The sequence below is a fragment of the Schistocerca gregaria genome, chromosome 7 (assembly GCF_023897955.1).
Source record: "Schistocerca gregaria isolate iqSchGreg1 chromosome 7, iqSchGreg1.2, whole genome shotgun sequence".
In the NCBI taxonomy this organism is placed as follows: Eukaryota; Metazoa; Arthropoda; class Insecta; order Orthoptera; family Acrididae; genus Schistocerca; species Schistocerca gregaria.
The window spans coordinates 257,864,837-257,878,863 of NC_064926.1; positions in this window are offsets into that span (position 1 = coordinate 257,864,837).

Genomic DNA, 14,027 nt, shown 5'->3' on the forward strand with positions numbered 1-14,027 from the left:
AACAATCATCTGCACGAACACTTCGACGACGTTTGCAGCAGCATGGACTATCAGCTCGGAGACTACGGATGCGGTTACTCTTGACGCTTCATCACAGACTGGAGCGCCTGCGATGGTGTACTCAACGGCGAACCTGAGTACACGAATGGCAAAACGTCATTTTCTCGGATGAATCAAGATTCTGTTTACAGCATCATCATGGTCGCATCCGTGTTGGGCGACATCGCGGTGAACACACATTGGAAGCGTGTGTTCGTCACCGCCATACTGGCGTATCACCTAGCGTGGTGAGGTGCCATTGGTTACACGTCTCAGTAACCTCTTGTTCGCAGTGACGGCACTTTGAACAGTGGACGTTACATTTCAGATGTTTACGACCCGTGGCTCTACCCTTCACTCGATCCCTGCGAAACCCTACATTTCTACATCTACATCTACATTTATACTCCCCAAGCCACCCAACGGTGTCTGGTGGAGGGCACTTTAGGTGCCACTGTCATTACCTCCTTTTTCTGTTCCAGTCGCGTATGGTTCGTGGGAAGAACGACTGTCTGAAAGCCTCCGTGCGCGCTGGAATCTCTCTAATTTTACATTCGTGATCTCCTCGGGAGGTAAGTAGGGGGAAGCAATATATTCGATACCTCACCCAGAAACGCACGCTCTCGAAACCTGGCGGTCAAGCTACACCGCGATGCAGAGCGCCTCTCTTGCAGAGTCTGCCACTTGAGTTTGCTAAACATCTTCGTAACGCTATCACGGTTACCAAAAAACCCTGTGACGAAACCCGCCGCTCTTCTTTGGATCTTCTCTATCTCCTCCGTTAACCCGATCTGGTACGGACCACACACTGATGAGCAATACTCAAGTATAGGTCGAACGAGTGTTTTGTAAGCCACCTCCTTTGTTTATGGACTACATTTTCGAAGTACTCTCCTAAGAATCTCAACCTGCTACCCGCCTTACCAACAATTAATTTTATATGATCATTCCACTTCAACTCCCAGATATTTTACAGAAGTAACTGCTACCAGTGTTTGTTCCGCTATCATATAATCATACAATAACGGATCCTTCTTTCTACGTATTCGCAATACATAACATTTGTCTATGTTAAGGGTCAGTTGCCACTCCATGCACGAAGTGCCTATCCGCTGCAGATCTTCCTGCATTTCGCTACAATTTTCTTATGCTGCAACGTCTCTGTATACTACAGCATCATTCGCGAAAAGCCGCATGGAACTTCCGACACTATCTACTAGGTCTCTCCATTGATAACAACATGCTGTGTTCTGTTTGCTAAAAACTCTTCAATGCAGCCACACAGCTGGTCTGATATTCCTTAGGCACTTACTTTGTTTGTCAGGCGACAGTGCGGAACTGTATCGAACGCCTTCCAGAAGTCAAGGAAAATAGCATCTACCTGGGAGCCTCTATCTAATATTTGCTGGGTATCATGAACAAATAAAGCGAGTTGGGTCTCACACGATCGCTGTTTCCGGAATCCATGTTGATTCCTACAGGGTAGATTCTGGCTTCTAAAAAACGACATGATACGCGAGCAAAAACCATGTTCTAAAATTCTACAACAGATCGACGTCAGAGATATAGGTCTATAGTTTTGGGCATCTGCTCGACCACCCTTCTTGAAAAATGGGGCTACCTGTGCTCTTTTCCAATCATTTGGAACCTTCCGTTCGTCTAGAGACTTGTGGTACTCGGCTGTTAGAAGGGGGGGGCAAGTTGTTTCGCGTACTCTGTGTAGAAACGAATTGGTATCCCGTCAGGTCCAGTGGACTTTCCTCTGTTGAATGATTCCAGTTGCTTTTCTATACCTTGGGCATTTATTTCGATGTCAGCCATTTTTTCGTTTGTGCGAGGATTTAGAAAAGGAACTGCAATGCGGTCTTCCTCTGTGAAACAGCTTTGGAAAAAGGTGTTTAGTATTTCAGCTTTACGCGTGTCATCCTCTGTTTCAATGCCATCATCATCCCGAAGTGTCTGGATCTGCTGTTTCGAGCCACTTACTGAATTAACGCAAGACCAGAGCTTCCTCGGATTTTCTGTCAAGTCGGTACATAGAATTATAGTTCCGACTTTACTGAACGCTTCACGCATAGCCCTCCTTACGCTAACTTTGATAACGTTTAGGATCTGTTTGTCTGAGATGTTTTGCCTGCGTTTTAACTTGGAGTGAAGCTCTCTTTGCTTTCGCAGTAGTTTCCTAACTTTGTTGTTGAACCGCGGTGGGTTTTTCCCGTCCCTCACAGTTTTACTCGGTACGTACCTGTCTAAAACGCATTTTACGATTGCCTTAAACTTTTTCCATAAACACTCAACATTGTCAGTGTCGGAACAGAAATTTTCGCTTTGATCTGCTAGGTAGTCTGAAATCTGCCCTCTATTACTCTTGCTAAACAGATAAACCTTCCTCCCTTTTTTTATATTCCTATTAACGTCCATATTCAGGGATGCTGTAACCGCCTTATGATCACTGATTCCCTGTTCTGCACTTACAGAGTCAAAAAGTTCGGGTCTGTTTGTTATCAGTAGGTCCAAGATGTTATCTGCACGAGTCGGTTCTCTGTTTAATTGCTCGAGGTAATTTTCGGATAGGGCACCCAGTATAATGTCACTCGATGGTCCGTCCCTACCACCCGTCCTAAACATCTGAGTGTCCCAGTCTATATCTGGTAAATTGAAATCTCCACCTAAGACTATAACATGCTGAGAAAATTTATGTGAAATGTATTTCAATTTTCTCTCAGATGTTCTGCCACTAATGCTGCTGAGTCGGTAGGTCGGTAAAAGGATCCAATTATTAACCTAGCTCGGTTGTTGAGTGTAACCTCCACCCATAATATTTCACAGGAACTATCCACTTCTACTTCACTACAGGATAAACTACTATTAACAGCGACGAACACTCCACCACCGGTTGCATGCAATCTATTCTTTCTAAATACCGTCTGTGCTTTTGTAAAAATTTCGGCTGAATTTATCTCTGGCTTCAGCCAGCTTTCTGTACCTATAACGATTTCAGCTTCGGTGCTTTCTATCAGCGCTTGAAGTTCCGGTACTTTGGCAATGCAGCTTCGACAGTTTACAATTACAATACCGATTGCTGCTTGGGCCCCGCTTGTCCGGACTTGGCCCCGTGCACTTTCAGGCTGTTGCCCTTTCTGTACTTGCCCGAGGCTATCTAACCTCAAAAGGCGCCCAGTCCACGCCACACAACCCCTGCTACCCGTGTAGCCGCTTGCTGCGTGTAGTGGACCACCCTATGGCCCAAGTCTAGGAATCTGCAGCCCACACGGTCGCAGAACCGTCTCAGCTTCTGATTCAGACCCTCCACTCGGCTCTGTACCAAAGGTCCGCAGTCACTCCTGTCGACAATGCTGCAGATGGTGAGGTCTGCTTTCATCCCGCTAGCGAGACTGGCAGTCTTCACCAAATCAGATAGCCGCCGGAAGCCAGAGAGGATTTCCTCCGGTCCATAGCGACACACATCATTGGTGCCGACATGAGCGACCACCTGCAGATGGGTGCACCCTGAACCCTTCATGGCATCCCGAAAGACCCTTTCCACATCTGGAATGACTCCTAAGGGGCCCCATTACACGCCTGACATTGGAGCTCCCAACTACCAGTAAGCCCACCCTCTGCGACTGCCCGGATCTTTCAGACTGAGAGGCAATCTCTAGAACAGGACAAGTAGCCATCTCCGGCCGAACATCAGTATCAGCCGGAGACAGCCTGAAACCGGTTCTTCAGATAAACTGGAGAGGCCTTCCGTTCAGCCGTACAGAATGTCTTTCGCCCCCTGTCGCACCTCGAGACGACCTCCCACTCCACCACAGGTGAGGGATCAGCCTCAATGTGGGCAGTATCCCGGGCAGCCACAGTCGTAGTCCGATCTGGGGATGCGTGGGACTAGCTGGCCGTCCCCGAGAAACCCCCATCCGGACCCCCACAGTGATGCCCATTGGCAACAGCCTCAAGCTGTGTGACCGAAGCCAACTCTGCCTGAACCTGGGAGGGAAGGGACGCCAACTCAACCTGCATCCGAACACAGCAGTTGCAGTCCCTATCCATGCTAAAAACTATTGTACAAAGAACGTCTGAACTAATCTACAGAGAGAACAAACAATTCGACACAAATTTAAACGGTTATTAAAATACAAGATTGCCTAGTAAATGCAGTAATGCTGCTACTTGCGCACTGCTCACACTCTGCTTGGAGGCGGAAGGAGATTACGCAATTTTACACTATTCAGGTTCTAAAACGCGATGCTACAACTCTCAAATACTATCATACGCCCGAAATTTATGAATTAAACAATGCAAGTACCAAAAACTCGCAAAGAAATTAAGAATTAAACTATGTAACAAATGAGTGAGCTGGGAGTATACGACTTTCTGCTGGTAGCTGCTTATCCAACGGCGGCAGGGAGCACACTGGCTGTGACCAACCGACACTGGCCGTTCAAAACAAAACCAGAAGACAGACGACTACGCGAATTTACACTATTCAGGTACTAAATCGAGATGCTACAACTCTCAAATACTACAATACGACCGAAATTTATGAATTAAACAGTGGAAGTACCAACAACACGCAGAGAAATTAAGAATTTAACTATGTAACAAATGAGTGAGCTAGGAGTATACGACTTTCTGCTGGCAGCTGCTTATCCAACGGCACGACCGCATGTTGCAGGTCCTGTATGGGCCTTTCTGGATACAGAAAATGTTCGACTGCTGTCCTGGCCAGCACATTCTCCAGATCTCTCACCAGCTGAAAACGTCTGGTCAATGGTGGTCGAGGAACTGGCTCTTCACAATACGCCAGCAGGCTTCTGACCATTGACGTCCGATCATTGGTGGGTTGTATTCGGCCGGCAAATGGCCCAAGCTGAGTCGAGATCTCCATCCTAAGCGCCATCCGCGGTGGTGGTGGAACTCGCGCAAGTGGCGAGTCTCTATGGCACTGGCACCAGCTCGCATCTTCGCGCCTGTGGTGCTTTTGCGCTGGACGTATCTAATTCGGACGACACAGCACTAGCACTAGTAGTTTCCGTGTAGAGTGTGAGAGAACATACACTACTGGACATTAAAGTTGCTACACCACGAAGATGACGTGCTACAGACACGAAATTTAACCGACAGGAAGAAGATGCTGTAATATGCAAATGATTAGCTTTTCAGAGCATTCACACAAGGTTGACGCCGGTGGTGACACCTACAACGTGTTGACGTGAGGAAAATGGTTCAAATGTCTCTGAGCACTATGGGACTTAACATCTGTGGTCATCAGTCCCCTACCACTTATAACTACTTAAACCTAACTAACCTAAGGACATCACACACATCCATGCCCAAGACCGGATTCGAACTTGCGACCGTAGCTTCCACGCGGTTCCAGACTGAAGCGCCTAGAAGCACACGGCTACAACGGCTGGTGGACATGAGGAAAGTTTCCAACCGATTTCTCATACAAAACAGCAGATGACCGGCGTTGCCTCGTGTAAGGAGGAGAAATGCGTACCATTGCGTTTGCGACTTTTATAAAGGTCGGAGTGTAGCCTATCGCGATTGCGGTTTATTGTATCGCGGCATTGCTGCTCTCGTTGGTCGAGATCCAATGACTGTTAGCAGAATACGGAATCGGTGGGTTCAGGAGGGTAATACGGAACGCCGTGCTGGATCCCAACGGCCTCGTATCAGTAACAGTCGAGTTCACAGGCACCTTGTCCGCATGGCTGTAACGGATTGTGCAGCCACGTGTCGATCCCTGAGTCAACAGATTAGGGCGTTTGCAAGACATCAATCACCTTCACGAACAGTTCGTCGACGTTTGCAGCAGCATGGTCTATCAGCTCGGAGACCAGGGCTGCGGTTAGTCTTGACGCTGCATCACAGACAGGAGCGCCTGCGATGGTGTACTCAACGACGCACCTGGGTGCACGAATGGCAAAATGTCATTTTTCGGATGAATCCAAGTCGTGTTTACAGCATTATGATGGTCGCATCCGTGTTTGGCGACATCGCGTTGAACGCACATTGGAAGCGTGTAATCGTCATCGCCATACTGCCATTGGTTACCCGTCTTGGTCACCTCTTGTTCGCATTGACGGCACTTCATTTGATCCCTGCAGAACCCTACATTTCAGCAGGATAATGCACGACCGCATGTTGCAGGTCCTGTACGGGCCTTTATGGATACAGAAAATGTTCGACTGCTGCCTTGGCCAGCACATTCTCCAGATCTCTCACAAATCGAAAACGTCTGGTCAATGGTGGCCGAACAACTGGCTCGTCACAATACGCCAGTCACCACTCTTGCTGAACTGTGGTATCGTGTTGAAGCTGCATGGGCAGGTGTATCTGTACACACCATCCAAGCTCTGTTTGACTCAATGCCCAGGCGTATCAAGGCCGTTATTAAGACCAGAGGTGGTTGTTCTGGGTACTGATTTTTCAGGATCTGTGCAGCCAAATTACATAAAAATGTAATCACATGTCAGTTCTAGTATAATATATTTGTCCAATGAATACCTGTTTATCATCTGAATTTCTTCTTGGTCTAGCAATTTTAATGGCTAGTAGTGTAGAAATTCTGAGCGTGCTATTTGAAGGTATTGCGGGTTGCATAAAACCTGTAGGTAGGGGCAGCTGAATCACCGTGTATGTATGTAACTTGATGCTTCTGCTGACATGTATATATATGAGTTATGACGTAGATATCAATATATACATTTGTTTGTTTTTGTCATTTGTTACATGCCACGGACGAGGGCTCTTCGCCCGAATAGTGGTCTGGCAATTAAAATATGTTACATGCGGATCACGGTGTACAGATAAACATCTTTTTAGAAATACAAGATTTGAAAGTGATGCTTCGGCATGCTGTCGGTGGGACACCGTTACCGCCGTTTAAAAATTACTCATTGTTGCTGTAGGGCCCGGGTGCAAGTGTCCACCGCCGTTACAGAATTTCGGCGAAACGGCTGCTGCGCTGAGAGGAGCACGTTCGATGCCGTCCGCGGCCGCTGCGGCGCCGGGCCACCTCGCGATAACAGCGCAGAGCGGAAGCTGCGCCTAAGCACCGATCGGTGACGTAATTGCTCGGGGCGGCCGCCGCTGGCTGCAGTTAATTGATCGGATAACGCCGCGTGTGTGTTGTCACGCGCCGAGATGGCCCGCCTGTCACCAGCCATGTACGTACGTCGCCGCTAGCTTCGCCTCCGCGCACGCTGCAGCGTCAGCGGAGATTATATACTCGCGCGCGTCCCCGTGGAGGCCGCCCACACTCCTGCCTCTCCACCGGAAGCGGTAATTAATTAGTATGGTTACTGCTGATTAATTTTAATATCTCGCTAGGTTTATCTTGTTTGTTACGCCGAAGCGCGTATCGTCCGCCTTCTTGACTGAGTGGTCGCGAGTCCTACTGTCGATCCCACGTTCTATCCCCTCAGCTACTTAAGGTACAATCACGTAAATGCAGGGCGTATCTGCAAATCCAACAACAATCTCATAAGAACGAAGTCGGACGAATGCGCTCATCTCACTAGCGCAAGACAAAGCGTCTAGAATACGAGGAAAACCAGCAGGCCAAGTCCACAACGCCACAGGAAGGAAGAATGCCTTTGTGTTTTAACCATGAGGCCTCCCAAAACAAATTCGACCGCGTAGCCATCAAATAGTAGCAGAAAATGGTATAACGGGTGAAACATTTATTATTAATAGTTAAGTATGGCAGAAAACGAGATACTATGAAAGATCCAGTGCCAGGGTTGTTCTCACCAGACCGGACAGCGAACTAACGTCGGCAGTGATAGTTTAGGTGCACATGCCAACGTCGTGTGCACCAAATGAAGGGGCACAGAAAATATATCAGAATACTGAACGGGTAATTCAGTGGGTAAAGGAAGAAGAAAATCTAATAATCATGAAGGGCTGTAACGCAGGTGTAGATGAAGGAATAGAAGGATCTACGAGACAATACTGACTTGGCAGTAAGAATGAGAGAGCAGAAAGACTAATTGAATTCTGTAACACATTTCAGATGACAATAGCGAAAACACTCAAGGCTCACAATAGGATCAGGAGAAACGAGAAACTGGATTACATCACGGTCAGACAGAGAATCCGAAATCAAATATTGGATTGTAAACGGTATCCTGGTATAGGTATAAACTCATATCAGTATTCAGTAATGATGAAGACTAGATTGAAGTTTAAGAAAATCGTCTGGAATTATCGATTTGGAAGGAAGTGGGATACTGAAGTACTGAGGAACGGTGATAAACGTTTGAAGTTCGTCAGAATAAGGATAGTGTGGTAAGCAATACCAGAGTAGGCGTATCAGTTGAAGAGGAGTGGACATCTCTGAAAAGGACAGCCACATACAATGGATAGACAAACAGAGGTAGCCTACAAGGAAGTTAACTGCCAAGAGGCCTTGCGTAACAGATGAAACACTTCAGTTGATCGATGAAAGAAAGACACAGAAGTACAAAATGTTCAGGAGAACACAGGAATACAGCAACAGAAGTCCATTAAGAATGAAATAAGTAGGAAGTGCATGGCAGCTAAGGTGAGATGGTTGCAGGGAAGGGGAGAAGACAAGAAAAAAGAAATAACAGTCGGGTGGGCTGCTCAGAGTATAGAAAAGTCACAAGAAACTTCGATCAAACTAAAACCAAGAGAGGTAACATTAAAACTGCAAAGGGGATTTCAGTGTTAAAAGCAGAAGAGAGATTGGGTGGGAGGAAAGAGTACACTGAAGGAATCTATGAGGTGGGGAGATTCGTCTGATGACGTGATAGATCAAAAGATTGTCTGAATTTAGAACACCTCTGGAAGACATGAGATCAAATAAGTCAGAAGGGATAGATAACATTTCATCAGAATTCCTGAAATCACTGGGGGAAGTGGCAATCGAAAAACCATTCAAGTTGATGAGTAGAATCTACAATACAGGCGACATACCTTCACACTTTCAGTAAAACATCATCCACAAAATTCCGAAAACAGCAAGCGCAGATAAGTGTGAAAACATAGCACAATCAACTAAAAGCTCATTAATTTATGCTGCTGACAAGAATAACATAGAGAAGCAGGGAAATGAAAACTGAGGAACAGTTACATGACGATCACTTTGGCTTTACGAGAGGTAATGGTACCATAGAGGCAATTGATAAAGGAATCAATGTTTAAGAAAACTCAAGGCACGCTCACAATATTTGTCGACCTAGGAAAAGCGTTCGACAATGCAAAATGGTGCAAGATGTTCGAAATTCTGAGAAAAGTTTCGGTAAGCTATAGGGAAAGAAGAGTATTTTGCAATGCGTACATGAACCAACTGGAAACCATAAGACTGGGAGACAATGAATGAAGTACTTGGATGATTAAAAAGGGTGTAAGAAAGGGATGTAGTATTACGGCCCTAATGTTCAATCTATACATCGAAAAAGGAATGATGGAAATAAAAGAAAGGTTCAAGACTGGAATTAAAATTCAAGGTGATAGGATATGAATGATATGATTCGCTCATGACATTGCTATCCTCAGTATGGGTGAAGAAGAATTACAGGATGAGGTGAATCGAATGAAGTCTTATGAGTACGGAGTATGGATTGAGAGTAAATCGAAGAAAGACGAAAGTAATGAGAAGTAGAGGAAACGAAAAGAGCGAGAAACCTTACATCAAAAGTGGGAATCACGAAGTAGACTAAGTTAAGGTAATCTGCTGCCTTGGAAGCAAAGTTACCCATAATGGACGAATCAAGGAGGATATAAAAAGCAGACTAGCACAGGCAAAGAGGACATTCGAAGGAAGTCTACTGGTATCAAACACTGGCTTTAATTTGAGGAAGATAATACTGAGAATGTACATTTGAAGCATAGCATTGTATGGTAGCGAGGCACAGGCAGTGGGAAAACTGGAACAGAAGACAGTCGAAGCGTGTCAGATATGGCGCAGCAGAAAAATGTAGAAAGTCAGGCGGACTGGTAAGGAATGCGGAGGTTCTCCGCAGAATCGGTGAAGAGAGGAACACGTGGAAAGCACTGACAAGAAGAAAGAACAGGATGGCAGAATATGTGCTAGGGCAATAGGGAACAACCACTTGGTACCAGACGTAGTTGGGAAGTGTAGGTAATGGAGACAGAGATCGGCATATATCCGAGTACAAACTGAGGACGTCTGGCTCAAGTACTATTTTTAAATGAAGAGGTTCGTCCAGGAGAAGAACTTGTGGCCGGTCGCATCAAACTAGACTGAAGACTGATGTTCCAAAGTGGGAGAGAAAGCGTTCTCATTAGTCACCTCCAGTCAGCCTGTCAAACCTAGCACGATCGGTCGGCCGAAGTGGCCGAGCGGTTCTAGGCGCTACAGTTTGGAACCGCGCGACCGCGACGGTCGCAGGTTCGAATCCTGCCTCAGGCATGGATGTGTGTGATGTCCTTAGGTTATTTAGGTTTAAGTAGTTCTAAGTTCTAGGGGACTGATGACCTCAGCAGTTAAGTCCCATAGTGCTCAGAGCCATTTGAACCATTTTTTTAAAACTAGCACGATCTATCAAGACAGACCTCGTAGTTTCCATCAACAAATGCAGTGCTCTTTCAGACTCACAGATAACTGCAGATTTTTTTTTTTTTTAGGCTGAGGAGAGACACGCAGCTTGTCGAAAGCGCGGCATAAAAAATGTTTCGTGCCGAAGCAGACGCCTTTCACATGTTCATACTCAATTGGTGTGTCCGCATGGTGTTGATTGGTGCCAGTTATTGTGTATTTGTGTGTCTTCAAAAAGATATTCCTTTTATATAGTGAAGTTCTAACAAATCTTGTGGCAATACAACGGCTTTCTTTCGTGTTTTCATTATTCTTTCCATGTAATTAAGTATGCTAATAGCCAGCACCTTGCGATGGTATGCTCTCATTTCCCCTCTAGCTGAGCCGTTGTCTACTATTTTTTCGCACCTACCGCTGCTAGTTTTTACTTCAATACTACACTCTTAAGCAGAGATAGATAAGTCGTTGAGCAGTAAATACAGTGGCAACAAGCAGTACCATAATCACCAGACTATTCAGATCGCCTTTTACCAAATATTCAATCAACATCCTCCTATATTACTCAGGGAAATATTACAAACAGGACTCATATGTGCATAGCATGGACGATTGTTTGAGGTGATGCTGGATGGAGTGTGTTCCTTTGCTCTTTATATTGCAAAGGTTAAGTCAGTCGGATATACCTTTTCCAACATCTATCTGTATGTGGTCTTCTGCCGGTACATTCGTATCAGGGTCGTTGTACTCGTTCTTCCAGCTACTTCCTACAGTTTTTCTATGAAAACCTTTCTGTTGACCAGGTCGAAGACTTTCGAGTAGTCGACAAAATTCACATAATGTTTCCTATGGCTCTTCGTATCGTCTGTTTTATTTGTTCCAGCAGGTTTTCTACTGACAGGGTCTTGGACCGTCCTATCCTAAGATCGAACTGCTCGCCTGGTAGAAGGGGTTGGAGCATCTCTGCCAGCCTTTTGGCGAGGATTCCCGGTAGGAGTTTTAGTGGCGTGCATTCCAAGGCTATTCATCTGTACACGTTTCGGTTCTCTGTGCCTCCTCTTCCTTTAAATAATAGTTTGATTTCTGACTTTCTCCAGTCGCCTGGTATTCTTCCTAGTTCTAAACATTTATCTAGAACGGAGGTCCATTTCGGCAGGCATTCTTGTGCTGTCTGTTTTAAGTGTTCAGGTCTTATTCCATTTGCTCCTGGTGTTCTGTTGTCCCTCATTTTCTGTATCGCTCTAGCAGTTTCACCTGTGGTGATGATCTCATCAGCCTGTGGGGTCCTAGATGTCTTGCTCGTGGGTCTTGTCTCTTTTGAACAGATTACTTTTCTCATTCTCTCATTCTCCATGTTTCAATGGGTATGTTGGGTTGTATTTTCTGACTTTTCGGTCTCAGAGCTTGGTATGGGTCTTCTTCTGCCTCCTCTACCATATTCTATTGTTCTTCTTCCGGACGTTGTTTTTTGTTCGTTCTTTTTAGGTCCTTGAATTTCCTCCGTTGTCGTTGGTATTCTCCAGTGGTTGCGCTTGCCATTTGTCCTCTAGTTCTATGTGTTCTCAGAGTCAGTTTTCTTTGTTCATAGCATTCTCTGAACCATGGCCTCACTCTCCTGTTCGTGTCTTGTGTAGTGGCCCCATTTATTATATTTCATTTCATCCATGTGGCAGACTCGTCAATATTTCCTGCTCATATTGCTCTTTCAACCTTATATTTTTCTGTCATTTTTCGTTTGATTATTTCCATGGCCAGGATCTTGGCAGGTGTTACATTTCGTCTTTCTTCTAATATCATGGTTCGGTCGCTTTCTACATTTATTTTTACTGGATTACTTTTACTGGATTTATTTTTACTGGATTGCACTTAAGAATGACTGCTTCTTCCTTTTCCACTGTAGTGACATGGCAGTTAGTTCTGATGCCCTCTGTGATTATTGGATCTATTGTGTTGGCTGCGTTGGCTCCGTTATGCCCTATGTATGTCCAGTCCTGCTGTCTGTTGCGAACACAGAAGCCCTCGTTTACCAGATATTCCATTACTTCTTTGCATTTCCTATTTATCGTGCAATTCACGTTTCCCGAAATTATTATCTTGTACATGTTTCTACTGTAATCCAAGGCCATCGCTAGTTTACCTGTTATGTCTGTTGCGGTGTGGTATGGGTTAAAGTAGACTGTTACTACAACTTCAATCCTTGTCCTGACAACCAACATGTTCTCTTCTCTTAACGAACGGTGTCCTCCAAGGCGATCCACTCAGCCGTATCCTGTTTCACGACCTCACGGACGATGTCACGAAAGGAATGGCAGGAACAAGCAATTACATATTCGCTGACGACATCGCCATCGCAGTGACAGATACAGAGAAACTACAACTAGCGCTAAATACACTAAGCAAATGGGCGGAGCGAAAGGACATCAAGATAAATGAAGAAAAGACGGAGTTGGTAATGTTCAGGAAAGGAGAAGACTCATCGAAGCAGAGAACGTCAAATGCAATGGAAAACCACACAAGAGGGTTAACAATTTCAAACATTTAGGCATCAGAATCCAAACAACTGGAAAAAGTTTCAGACTACATATTACATCTAGACCAGTGGCGGCCACTAAAGCTATGAATGAAATAAGAAACATCACACAACTATCTTTCAGCACAGGTATGTACCTGTTTAGGCTACCGTTTGTGACGTATGGCCTAGAATCTGTGGGAGAATACCTCATACGCAAACAGCTGCAAGAACTGGAGCGAGGAAAGGCTAGATACCTGAAGAGAATTTTAGGAGTCCAGTAGAACTAAAGATCGAGGGTAGTGTACGACCTTACCAGGGAGACCTTTCTGATACAGGATCTTAGATACGAGCTCATACTCCCAGCTAGTGCCGACTTCAAACAGCTTCTGCAAGATCTGCATGAGAAGGAATAACACCACACCGGAGGACTTCTAATCAACGTCTGCTATGCAAGACTGGACCTGAATGGAAGCTTACCATGAAATGCGACACGTGACGACGAGACTGACAACCCATGGTTTTCACCACAATGTGTGTTGCCACAAATTATTTCACGAACCAAATGACGAGTACGTGTGTGAGTTATGCTCAAAATTTTGTGACCGATGCCATATTATCAAATGCAGAAATAGTCAGAAATCCATCGTAGCTTATAGCAAAGACAAGTAATGTGAGTGTAATATCATGTAAATGTAATCCTTTGCACGGCATGTATGCGTTTCCAATAAATAAAATTGCAAAGGTTAATTGTTGTCGCCATGTTATATCATGAGCTGCGTAATTACTTCTGTCTGCGAGAAAAATGGCTAGAAATTCCAAATATGGCAACATTAAGTTTAAATATTAGATAATAAATAGCTTTCAACAGCAGCTATGAACTTCCATAGAATTATTTATGTATTTTTAATCTGATATAACCAACAAAACGTTCTGCATGTAGTC